This window comes from Sander lucioperca, chromosome 13, assembly GCF_008315115.2.
Source record: "Sander lucioperca isolate FBNREF2018 chromosome 13, SLUC_FBN_1.2, whole genome shotgun sequence".
Lineage (NCBI taxonomy): Eukaryota > Metazoa > Chordata > Actinopteri > Perciformes > Percidae > Sander > Sander lucioperca.
Window position 1 is genome coordinate 13,358,443 of NC_050185.1, and position 12,606 is coordinate 13,371,048.

The following is a 12,606-nucleotide window of genomic DNA, read 5'->3' on the forward strand; positions in this document are numbered from 1 at the left end:
ATATAAAGAAATCTCCTGCTACCTACCTGACTGGATACCCACTAACACATGCTTTTCGGGTGTTACAGCGAAATCTGTGACTTATCAGAATGTGTAACTGTAGAGCCATTCTGGCTGCCATAAATCATTTTGTGCCTTTGCAGGAAACAAATCTGACCTGGGCAAAGGCATGAATATAAACTATACAAAAACAGCCTTCTTAGACTCGTTTGCTGTTACAGATCATTTATGATCATCAAATGAAAAATTACACAGTTTCAGAAACATTTAAAAGTTACATATAAATGTAGTTACTTTAAATGATAATTCCACATATCTCACCTAGAAGTCATATATTGTTCATATTTCAGACGATATTTCAAATAATAATTTTAAAGACATACAATTTATCACATTAAGGAAGAAAGATGCTCAAAATAGCAGCTGTGTCACAATATCACAGTATCAACACAGTCTCCTAACTCGTCACATACAGACCCTTGGTTAGGACCCATTAGCGTCACTTTTTAATGCTGTGGGTTCCCCTTTGGCGTCATTTTTCAGCGTGCAGGGTATGGTTAGGTTTAGGAAACAAAACTTGGTTAGGTTTTCTGAAATTATTGTGATTTGAGTTCAAATAGATACGTTTCTTACGTAACCTACGTAACCGACGTTAGTTAAGTACTTAGGTTAGGCCTATGTAAGGCCTTATGTTAAGTTTAAATAAATCAGCGTTTGAAACAGCGGTCTTGGTTGAAAGCCCTGTGTTTGTTTGAGTCAAACAGCTTGACCCTGACTTTGTCGCACTTTATCCCATGGACGTATTATATTTAGGCTTTATCCCCATGGACTTTGTCACTCTTTATACTACGTCACTTTACAGCGCCGTGGCCGAGCAGTTTCTCTGAGCATCTAAGATTGCCACGGATTGGTTTATGTTGGAGTTAGTTGAAAGCCTGGTGCATCTCATACAGATGCTAAAGGGTGTATTGTGAGTCGGTATCAGATGCTGAGTGCCACTGACCAAGCTGCTGTCTCTGACGAGTTGGTAGTGAGAACGAGTTGACAGTAAACTTATACAATACAATATAAATAAGTACTTTTATGGATAGTGAGCTATTTCCAATAGTAACCAATAGTATAGTTTTTCTTCAAGGATTCATCACTCTATATTTGTGTTTTCCACTTCCAACCATGGCTGTAGATAGAATCTGTTGTTCCTACATGTTATCAGTAGGTTGGACTAATATGGACACAGTGTGTGTGTGTGTGTGTGTGTGTGTGTGTGTGTGTGTGTGTGTGTGCATCAGACAAACAGAAAATACATATGTACATGACCAACTTCCATAGTCCTCTTAAAGTAGACCACACACACACACACACACACACACACACACACACACACACACACACACACACACACACTGAGCCCCTGGTTTGTCCCCCTGCCCACTTCCTCTGCAGCCTATGGTGTTTCCGCTGGGGTGAGACAGTGCCAGCTCCCTCCCTCTGCTTCCCAGTGGGGTCCTGCCTCCCGGCATCTGTCAGGGCAGCTGTCTCTCCTCTCCACTCTGCACTGCACCACACTATGCCAGGCCTCCACACAGGATCGTGAGCGACACACACTTGCATTAATACGTACCAAGACATGATAGCACATGTCCTCATGGTTTTATTGTGTGAAGTCAAAAGATTTTCTCAAACTGAAAAGCCAGATTTAATCAATTGATTTAGAGCACTGAATTACCCAAACTGCAGACACTGGATTACAAAAGACTGCAGTTAAATGAAATACATGTGTCAAATCAAGGGGGTATGAAATCTTGCACATGCATGTTAGGTGTTTCTTAAAATATGAACGACAACCCCCAATGACAGCAAATTGTGCTCATACCTCCATCCTGTCAAACTGACACTGTCATGCCTTTTGCAAGCCTTCGCAAGCCATGTTGGATTAAATAAATCTTATATCAGAAGGTAAAAAATGTTAAGACAAAGAGAGTTGCCAAGTGTTACAGAGAATTAAAATAAAGATGAAAACATGGTTGTGCGTCCAATCAGACTCTACTAAGAATAAGCAAAACCAGCAGAAGCTGCTGTTTTCTCTGTGGAAACTGACACACTGACTGGCCTCAAATTATTCAATTTAATTTGTTATTCATATGAATAGACCTGGAAAGAGACTGGAGACATAACAGCCAAACAGGGGAGAAGGAAAAAAAAAACTGGAGAGCAGAGATGAAAGAAGGAGGGGTAGCTCAAGTCCAGGTGTGCCAGAAGCTTCAGGAAGTAAACATACAGGCACGGAGCTACACAGGTGCTGAAAAATGATCCTTTTCCTAGCGAGGCCAGCAAAGCGCAGAGGGATGTGTGTGTGTATGTTTGCATGTGTTAGGGGGATTTGTGGTCGGTGGAGTAGCTGACACTAAAACAGGAGAATAATATGGAAAAGGAAGAGGACGGGGAACCAGAGAAGGTTGTCCATGACTCTAGTCTTGACTGCAAGGCTGGAATAAGCCCAGCATCAACAACCTTCTCCAGTCTTTGCCGGCAAATACTTGCCGAAAACAAAAACACACAAAACTCCCTTCACTACCATCTAACACGCACACTGTGCACTCTGACAGGTAGCATGCATACATACACTCACATGCACAGAAACACAAAACCGGTCTGCATATACAGACAAAAACAAAAACGTCTCTGCTCCAACCCCTCCCCTTGGGGTAGAGGTCCGTCCAACACAGATGTAGCCCTGATTAATTGGGCGCAACGCAGGGAAGTGGGTCTGGAAACTACCTGGCAATTTCCTGCAGCCTATCCTCCCCCACTACCTTCTCTCCACCTAACCCCCCCCCCCCTTCTCCCTTCCTCCTCCTCGCATTTGGATCACGTAAGTCAGCAGGTGGGCTGCTGGGAGGAGTGTCTGCCGTGTGGCGTTGATATTCTGCCTGCGTCCAGCTTGCTGGGCGCCCTACATTGCAGGCACTCCCTCTGGCAATGCTTGCCTTGGCTCTGGGCTGAGTGCTGGAAACACTGAGAGTCTGACAGATTCCATGGGCGAACATACAGGTACACACACACACCCACACCAACACACACACACACACACACACACACACACACACACACACACACACACATGCAGAGAATGGACTGCTCTCTATTGCCCAGCAGAGCACATCATAGAAAGAGAGAAAGAGGGAGCAATGAATGGAAAAAGATGGCAAAACAGAGATGGTAGAGCCAGAGAAATGGACAGACATACTGTATTTACCTCACACTTTTTTAGTAAAGCATGTGGATTACCCAGCGGAGCACAGGGAGGCTTTTTAATGAAAGCACAGGAAGGGGGCAGCAGCTGGTGGCATGTGTTTGAGCCGAGAGGATAAGATCCCTTGCGCTGGGCTCGCCAGCCCCCCTCCCTCTCTCACTTTGCTCCTCTCCTAACACCCCCTTCATCCTACCATCCTCCCCCCCACCATAGAGAATGAAGTCCTTTGTCCGTTCCACTACTGCCCATCCTGCACGTTCTGGAGTCGGGCCTGAGCCGGGGGGGCCTTCTGGTCGGCCAGCATCAGAACCAGAGCAGAACCAAGTTGAGCCCCTCACAGAGCTGGCTACAGCCTGCCTCCACAGACCAACACAAGTCCCCAATCACCCTGTGCTGGGAAAGGAAAAAGAAAAATGAGCAAAACAGAGAGAGACATCAACAGAATGGTTGGACAATACCAATGAGAGAGATGGACAGAAGTAAAAACACAGAATAGTTTGGCCAAAACAACAACAGAAAAAGGAAACATTTCACTTTAAAGTTGTGCAGCCACAAGATGTCTTATGTTGAATGGAAAAAAAATTCCTGCGCGAACAAAAGAGTAAATGATTGTGCTAAATGCATACCAAACATTTATTGTTATAAAGCCAACACCTTCTTTGAATGAAATCAAAGCGTATGTGTTCCATTCTGTCTTATAACATACAAAACTGGTTTGGAAATTCTCATGCAAAGCAAGTAATTAAGTATAAATATGTAATAGATATAAAAAAATTAATTTTGCAGCAATGTAATCTAATGAAACATTACAAAAGACTACTAAGAAGCCAGCTAGTATATTGCAGCGTTACTCATCCCCTGTACCCTATTCCAAATATTAGTCCCCCATACATGTTGAATAATAATTATAATAATAATAATAATAATAATAAGAAGAAGAAGAAGAAGAAGAAGAAGAAGAAGAAGAAGAAGAAGAAGAAGAAAAGAATTAAGAAAGAAAAGTTTGTAGTTGAAAATTTGTAGTTGAGTGAAGTTGGTCTGAGTTGAAGAAGAAAATATGTAAGAAATGCAAGTGAAGAAAACTTTGGGTGTTAAATCAAATGAAATGAGGTGAATATTGGAGAATCAGTCCAGCGCTGCACGCAGTGTCTGTATCAGGTTGCTTCCATGGAGTTATGTGCGTTGAGTGAGAGTAGATAGGGGCTCCACTTATCAGAAAGGCTTGGTGCACAAAAGACCTTGTGTGTATTTCAGTCATTGGATCTGATCACCTTGTAACCCCTTTAGACCCTAAACCGCTGCTTCATCCCCTTATGTTTCTGAACATTCACACATAAAGGTGCTGTCATTCTGTCTTGCCCCTTAAGAATATGTCTAAGGCTTTAAGCATCAGCTATGTAGAAACAAAAGTTTGGACAAACGGGAGACTTCTTTGCCTTAATTGTTTTTTTGTCTCCACAAAGCTTTCAATGTTCTTGCTGCTTGGCTTTTGTAAACATATCTGAGAACTCTTTTTTTTTCAAACATACTGACCTTGTTTTTGTTGGATTTTTATGTTTCTGCAGGTAACCATTCTTAATTTGTCCAGCCAAGGTGGTCATGAGCGCTTGTGCTAACTGCTGAGATCTTCTTACTGTATATTGATTTCCAAACAAGCTGCTGTTGCTGTTGCTTCTGGTAACATATCAGTTCCTGTGGACCAGAGAGGATTATTCCCAGGTATAAACATCCACTGTATACCCCTTACCAGCTGTTCAGAAAAGCAAAAGCAACAACTGTTAAAGCTTCCTTGAGTTGTATGTTATTGTGTTTAAGAAAAAAAAAATGCAGGAATGTATGTCAGAGTAGAAGAGAAATGTGGCTATTTCTTTTCTACATCACCATCTTAAATAAATAAATGAATGTAGAAGATTCGGCTGCAGAACAGCAGCCATGGAGCAGGTGGGCTGCGAGTCAATAGAGGGCCTTGAACCTGGTTGCTGAGGTTGACGTACTTGTCTCACTACTTACTCTAACACACAACCTCCACTGAAAACCTACTGTGCAATATAATTCACTTCCTGTGAACCTCGGTGAGTGTAAATATCACTACAATATATAATATATATAATCATCTTGTTGCTCATAGAGACACAACATTGTATCTGCATTGCTACAGAATGGTGCAGTGTTCAAGGCAGATTAGTATACTGCCAGACTGTCTCGTGCTGTAGAAATAAGATGGCCACAACGTTAGAAGCCATACTCTGTCAATAGACTTGGCTCTGTTGTAACTATGCTGCTACCTGAATATCATTTATATAGAGCATTACACAACTTAAGGCCCAAACACAAATAGGGTGTTATAGTGATTTCTTTCAGCCCCAAAAGTATTTAAATATTCATCATCCATTTCTGTGTTAGTTCCCCTGTTTCAGATTTCACATTACATAAATGCTCACCTACTTTCCAACAAAGCTTATATTTAAATTATTACTGTAAAATGTTGTTTTCATGTGTTTTGAATATGTTGAAATGGAGGAAAAACCAAAGCCAAATCAATGGAAATGCAGACATCAAACTGCAAACTTGCACACTCTCAGATGGTTAAATAAAAAAAAGATTCACTTTTTCATTTTATTTAATTAACAAAAATATAATGGGCCGTAAAGTGTAATTGAATGGTGTTACAGGAATGCATTTCCCATGATCTGAGGGGTTTCACAAGTCTAAGCCTAGACTACATAAATCAACATTAAAAGTCAGTTCAATACACATTCTTTAAAAGTGAAGTTCATCTTTAAATGTTGGGCAAATTGTACAAATTTTACGCAGTTCAGATTCACATGTCAAGGTCTTCGCTCACCTGAATGGTTATTTTGTTGAATGAATCACCCTCTGTCACATTGTTATCTCTGTATACATGTATGCACAGGTATGTGTGGGAACATTTTATGTTATCTGGATAAGTCAGATCATTGTTCCCTGATCTCTGAACTCAGCATTAATATTTCTGCTTTCTCTCTGTTGAGTCGCTGCTGCATATGCTTCAAAACCTGTATAACTTATTGTATCTTGCTATGTTTGACTCCAATCCAAACTGTACATCATCTAAACCAGTGCTTCTGACTGGTGTTGCACAAACGAAATAACAACCATGCAAGCCCATAGCTGCCCAATTTCCAAGTGACTTGAGTGCCATTGCACCTTGTCCTCCTTCCCCCTCGAAAACCATACTCATCTCTAAGGAGGACAAAGTGACCATCTCCGAGGCAGCTCCAATGATCATGTGCCTGTGACATCTATTCCTGGCGACCACAAATGTTGGATTGGTCACAGTTCTAGGGAGTAAAAGCTTGCTCTGTTAGTCCTGTGACTCAGGTGCTGAGGGTGCCCCCTAGAGACAGGGGAAGTAATTACCAGTAGTCCCTGATGATAATGATGATGATGATGATGATGATGATGATGGACCACAGTTTTTTCTTTTTTCCATGGCTCTTAAGGCCCTTTCACGCATGCTCCCTGAAAGAGTATTGAATCCTTGTCTTTCTGCACATCGGAGCATGGCAGGGAACAGCATCCACGCATGGCAACACCAGCCCAACAACCATCTCCTAGCAACGCACGTCCTCTGCCCCAGGAGGAATCTGGAGGTCTCTGCTGTAGTCACACCATCCATTTCCTGGAGGGCAATCAGCTTTTTCCTCATCTCTTCTAGAACTCCCTCTCTCTTGTCCTAGCTCTCTCTGCTTCTTTTATCCAAATACTTCCAACTTCCAACTGGCTTAGCTGTTTTGGAAGGAGTCTTTCTTGGGATGAAAATAACAAGCCCACAATTTTTTTTTTTAAAGTGGGGGAAGTAAATTAGTCTTGATTCTTGGAAAATGCTTGGCAATGTGAATGTATTAGTGAGAACACTGCAAAGAATATACCTTAAGCGAAGATCCAACACTTTTTCAAATTCTGCTGTGAATTTCAGTTATCGATTTTTTTTTTGTCACCATTCTCTCAATTTAATTCACTTGCACTTATATATTACCACATGGTAATAAATATTAAACTAACGCATGTAACAGTTTAAAGTATCTTGCCAAATGACAAAGTTTCCCATGACCTTGCATGGCCTTTTTTAAATTTCTACTATAAGAAACAAAGCAAAAACAGATTAAACTCCAATGAACCTTGGTGTGACAGAAGGTACCTAATCAAAGCAGCCTCTGCATTAAACTGCTCACATGCGTGTATGTTTCCCTTCCGTGCTAGTCCCCTTCCTCCAAGCCCCATCACCACAAACCACCATTCTCACAGTATTCCCATGACTCTCGGCTGCTCCCCCTCTCTTCCCTTGAAGGGCCCAGGCTCCACCAAAAGGCAGGAGGGCTGCGTTGGCGAGCAGCGGGCTGCTCTAGCCCACCTTCCTCACATCTGAGAACCTCTGTGAAATCCTAATCCCCAGAGCAGGGTGAAGCGCAGGCCCAGCTTGCCTGACCTCTCTGGTTGCCATGGATACAGCGCACTATAAATAAAACAGAGGGGGCTTTTTTTTCAAGCAGTTTGGCAGGGCTGTGTGGCCTGCTCACTGGTGGGGCTTATTTTCTCTCTCCCTCCCTCGTTCTGTCTCTCCTCACTCTCATTCTACTCCCCTTTTCACTTATTCTCTCAATCATTGAGTGTCCGTCCTCTTTCTTTGTCTTGTGCTTCCTCCCTCTCCTTGTCTTGGTTGCTCATTCAATACTTTCATTCAAGCCCTTCAATCCAAAACACCTGTATTAGTACCATACCTGTATTCATTTAGTTATTGCAAAACATGGCACTTTTACAAGTCATTGTTCAAATTAAGAAGGTAAACACACAGACAGGCAAGTTGTTTGGCTGGTAGCAATTCACATCTGTAAAGTTAACACACAAAGAGCTGTCTCAACAGAGGCCAAGTTGGTAAAAAGGAAGACCTATTTTCTTGGTGGTTGCAGAAAGGCACCAAGAGACGAGGGAGGCTGAGTATGCTTGCGCACTGAATCAGGACTGCGCTGCAGATTTTTGTCTGGCAAAGCAAATCTCGGGAGGCTGGAAAATAATTTGGTCATGGCTGTGGGAGGTTGTTGGGAGTGGGAGGTGTGTGAGTGATGGGGGGAGAAGGTTTGAGAGGTGACTGGTTGGTGGGAGGAGGATGGGGTAGGGTTTTGACCGTCTCGCTGTGGTGAAAACATGCTTGACACTTCATTCCTTTCCAGTTAATGTGGAGCGGACTGCAGGATGTTAACCCTCTGCCTGCCTTTTGATGCTTGGTCTTGCTGCACAATCCCCAGTCCTCACAACACTTCCTGCTTTACAGCAGGGCTAAAACATTCCACGACAGTCCATGGAAGAAATTAGTCCTGCCAGTCGTGGGAGTGACGGTTACAGTATACATTATTTTCTGGTATAATGTCTCATGTCTACATTAACTGAGTGTAATACTGTGAGACAACATGACAGGCCTTCTGTGCAATCCTCAGAAGCTGTCATGGTGATTTGAAAATTTGACCATCACATGCCAGATACTCTTTGTCTGGGAAAATTTTGAAGAGTAAGCTACATTTCCTGGACCATCTGTTTCGTATGAATTACACAAAAGACAGGACCGGCACAAGCAAACATCCACAATGTTGCCTGGGAGACAGAGGTCATGTGAGAGGATGAGTCACAGAAACCCAGAACTACCTAATAAACAACACTATTGAATGGCCTCACATCATGGTGCCCTTTACAGTTTGGCAACGTGAAGAAGGATCAGTGTCGTGTCAGTGCATAAACGACAGTGAGACGGTGCCCTTGGCAAAAGACAAGTATACAGTTAAACTTAATGGTGCCAGAATCTGATACCCCAATAAGAATCCACTTCAGTGTCAGTCACTATTCTTTACTAGCACATGCAGCACTATGTGTATATCAACCTGTGTCTCACCATGGGTCTACTGCTGGTGTGTGAGTTTGTGTGTGTGTTCATGCGGACCTGGAGAGTAGGGAGTTAATGCAGGCAGGGCTGTGGCAGTCCTCCTGCCCCTCAGCCAGATTAATCATGCAGGAGAGACACAGCAGGCCCCCGTTTATTCTGCCTGGGGGTGAAGCTGTGCCCGCATGCTCTCTGTATCACATGGCCCCGGCCCCCCTCTCTTCTCTCCTCTCTCGCTCTTTCTCTCTCTACTGGGGGTGCTGTGGATGGGGCTGGTGGTGGAAGAGGGGAGGGGGGTTATTGGTGGTGTGGTGGAACGCCACAGCACGCAGCAGAGCTTTCTTTCTCTCCTCCACACTGTTGTTTTTTTGTCTCTTTCCCCTTCACTTCCCCTTCTGTGAGTGAGGCAGAAAAGAAGAGAGAAACAGGCGTCCATCTCTCCTGCAAGGAGACAACAACAGCCTCTTTTTTATCTCCTGTCTGAGGGCCCTGACGACAGCAGTGGCCAGGCTCGGTGGAAGAAGAGGAGAAGTGTGTGGGGAGGAGGGGGTGGGGGGACATACCAAGGGACTTGCCACAGATATCTCCTGGAAACTGCTCGACGATGTCTGTGTGCATCAGAGAACAGCCACAGCCATTGTTGGGCTCATTGGGAAACAGAGATTGAGGCAGGCATTGCACAGTTGCGTGCTTCAGCATTTTGCAGTGTGTTGCACAAGCACCTACAGTGTGTGTACAGTCGTACCGTATATGATTCATATTGTGTAATATTGTAATTCTTCAGGATGGGTAGCTTACTGTAAAATTGATTGTGAACAGTATATATATATATATATATATATATATATATATAAACACATGTGCTGGGATTTGCTTCACTGTGGACTGTTTGTCAAAGCAGATGCACTTTTGTGAAACATAATAGCGACACTGGTGCCTACCTATATGTGGGCCTACACACATACAACAAGATCCATGTGCATTTGGACAATAGTGCATTGTTTGGAATGCCTACTTTACTGCCAGTCTTTTCACTTTGTCTGTGAAAAGGCGCAGAGACGAGGTCAAGTATTGCTTTGCTGGACTTTTTCAACCATATCAAAAGAGCCTCTGACATAAGTATTGTCTTAGCATCTGGGAATAGCATTAGCATTTACTGAACAAAGTAATGCTTTAACATGTGTGCATACATGTTTTACAGCAAGTATAAGGTAGATTTTAGCTGTGTTCCACCAGGAGACTATATTGAGTGGCAGCAGTATAATGGTTATACAAGAGTCATCAGCCTGACTTTGAAATATGTTTCCCCAGCTGGGAAATGTGTACTGGAGAGGTGAACATGACACACTTTCACCCCATTAAAATGTTTTAGATAAAGCATTTACAGGATATTTTCAATGTAATTTAGTTGCACTTTGATGTCAGTAAAAATCTAAATACATCAAGCTATTGAACTGTTGTACTGCAGATTTTCTTGAATATATATACTGCTATCTTGAGTAGTTTATCATTTACCTTGTTTAACATATTGTACAAGGTATGTGCAGTGCATTTTCCTAACTTCAGTGTACATTACATTTACCGGGACTATTTCTTTCACTTCTGTGGTATTTTTCTGATGACATGCAGAATAACAAAACTTAAGGCATAATTACACTAGTTTTCATGTCTTCAGTTAATATGACGTTCTAAATATGAGTTTTGAAAAAGCAATGATACACAATAGTTACGTTCATCAAGGAAGCAGTTTGTCTCTGCAAGGTGTTTTTAATGTCTTCTTGAAAACAACAAAGAGGAATCTCTTTTAGGGTCTGATCTGAGGGTCGAGTCGGGGCACGCACATCTGGTTCACACCAGATGTTGCACACTTACCCCATTCAGCTCGACCAAACTGTAATGATAAAGTTTACCTCAAAAGAAAAATACAGCGTCGATGATAGTACTGTGTGTGTTTGTGAATGCAGCATGTTAAGAAAAGAAAGAGTCTTGATGAATCACTGTCCTCTGAACTTCTCTAAACATAAGTCCCATAACACACACACACACACACACACACACACGCACGCACGCACACACACACACACACACACACACACACACACACACACACACACACACACACACACACACACACACACACTTTGGAGAATACATTGACTACTGTAGACTATTAGTGTATTGCTTTACAGGTCTACTGTTGCAATTGTTATGTAATGGAACACCAACATCCTCTCTGTCTTTCTGTTTGTCTCTTTTTACATGTGTGCATGTATGTGTGTTTGTTTGTATATACAGATCTGGCTTTCCATCTTATCTCCTTGGACAAAGCCAGCCACAGGTAGGAAACACACACTCTAACTTCTTAAAGGGGCGCTACGCAGTTTTGGCATTGACATATATATAATGGACCAACAGATCCCGTTGCTCTGGACGGAGACCAGTGAAGGATATTAGAAGCACTTTTCCGGTGAGCGCCGAGCGTTACTGCGCAGCCTCCAACTGAGAGAGACAACGTAAATGTGCCGTGAGCAACCTGTCTGAAAGTTGTAAGTCTTCTGGTAGCTGTGCCAAGAGAAATCTCAATCATTCCCAATCTTGCAGAGACGGAGAGCGTAGGTATATGTAGAGGAGATAACATAGGCACAGGCTAATTATTGATCACTAAAATGCTAGTTAACATTAGTAATTAAACTTAAACAGCTAATGTAAGAAAACATAATATTAATTAATAATAAAACACATAAACATGGACAAAAAAAATCTCTAAACGCTTCAGATGTAAAGTTATTCGCTGTCAAAGTGGCGCCAAAATGAATGGCAGTCAATGGAATGCTAACGGGGGGTGAGTGCTTATTAGCATCAAAATGGCACCATAGGAGGTTCGCGGTCCGAGGAGAAGCTTACCCCCTTGAGTTTTGGCCATTTCTTTGCTGTTTTCTCGTTTTTTGCTCGCAGGTTTCTCTATAGAGCTCCCCCTACAGCTTTGGAATAGATATTTGGCAGCTCCTTTGTTTACTTGTGTCTGACTCCTCACTAGGTCAGTCTGTCGTTTCTTCTTTCTCTGTTCCTCCGAAAGTGCTTTCCTAGCTTTCTGTTTCTTTTTTGCCAGCTCAGCCATGACGATAGTGTGAAAAACTCAATCGCTATCTTGTTAGCCGGTTCCTGAATGGGCGTATGTGTGCAGTGCTGTGAAGCAATTCGTTACATCGCGAGACCTGATATCATGCGATACTTCCTGACGCTGAGGCCGGCGGCTCGCCGGCCAAAAGTTACAAGGGTGTTTTTTTCCACTCACAGGTGCTAGGGATGAGCGAGACGACCACCACTCAACTTGAAAAAAAAGTCATATAACCATTCCAATGACTCCGAAGCTGTTCAATTAAGGTAAATTAAGCTAAAAAAAACTGCATAGTTCCCCTTTAAATTATACTTTCTAAATATG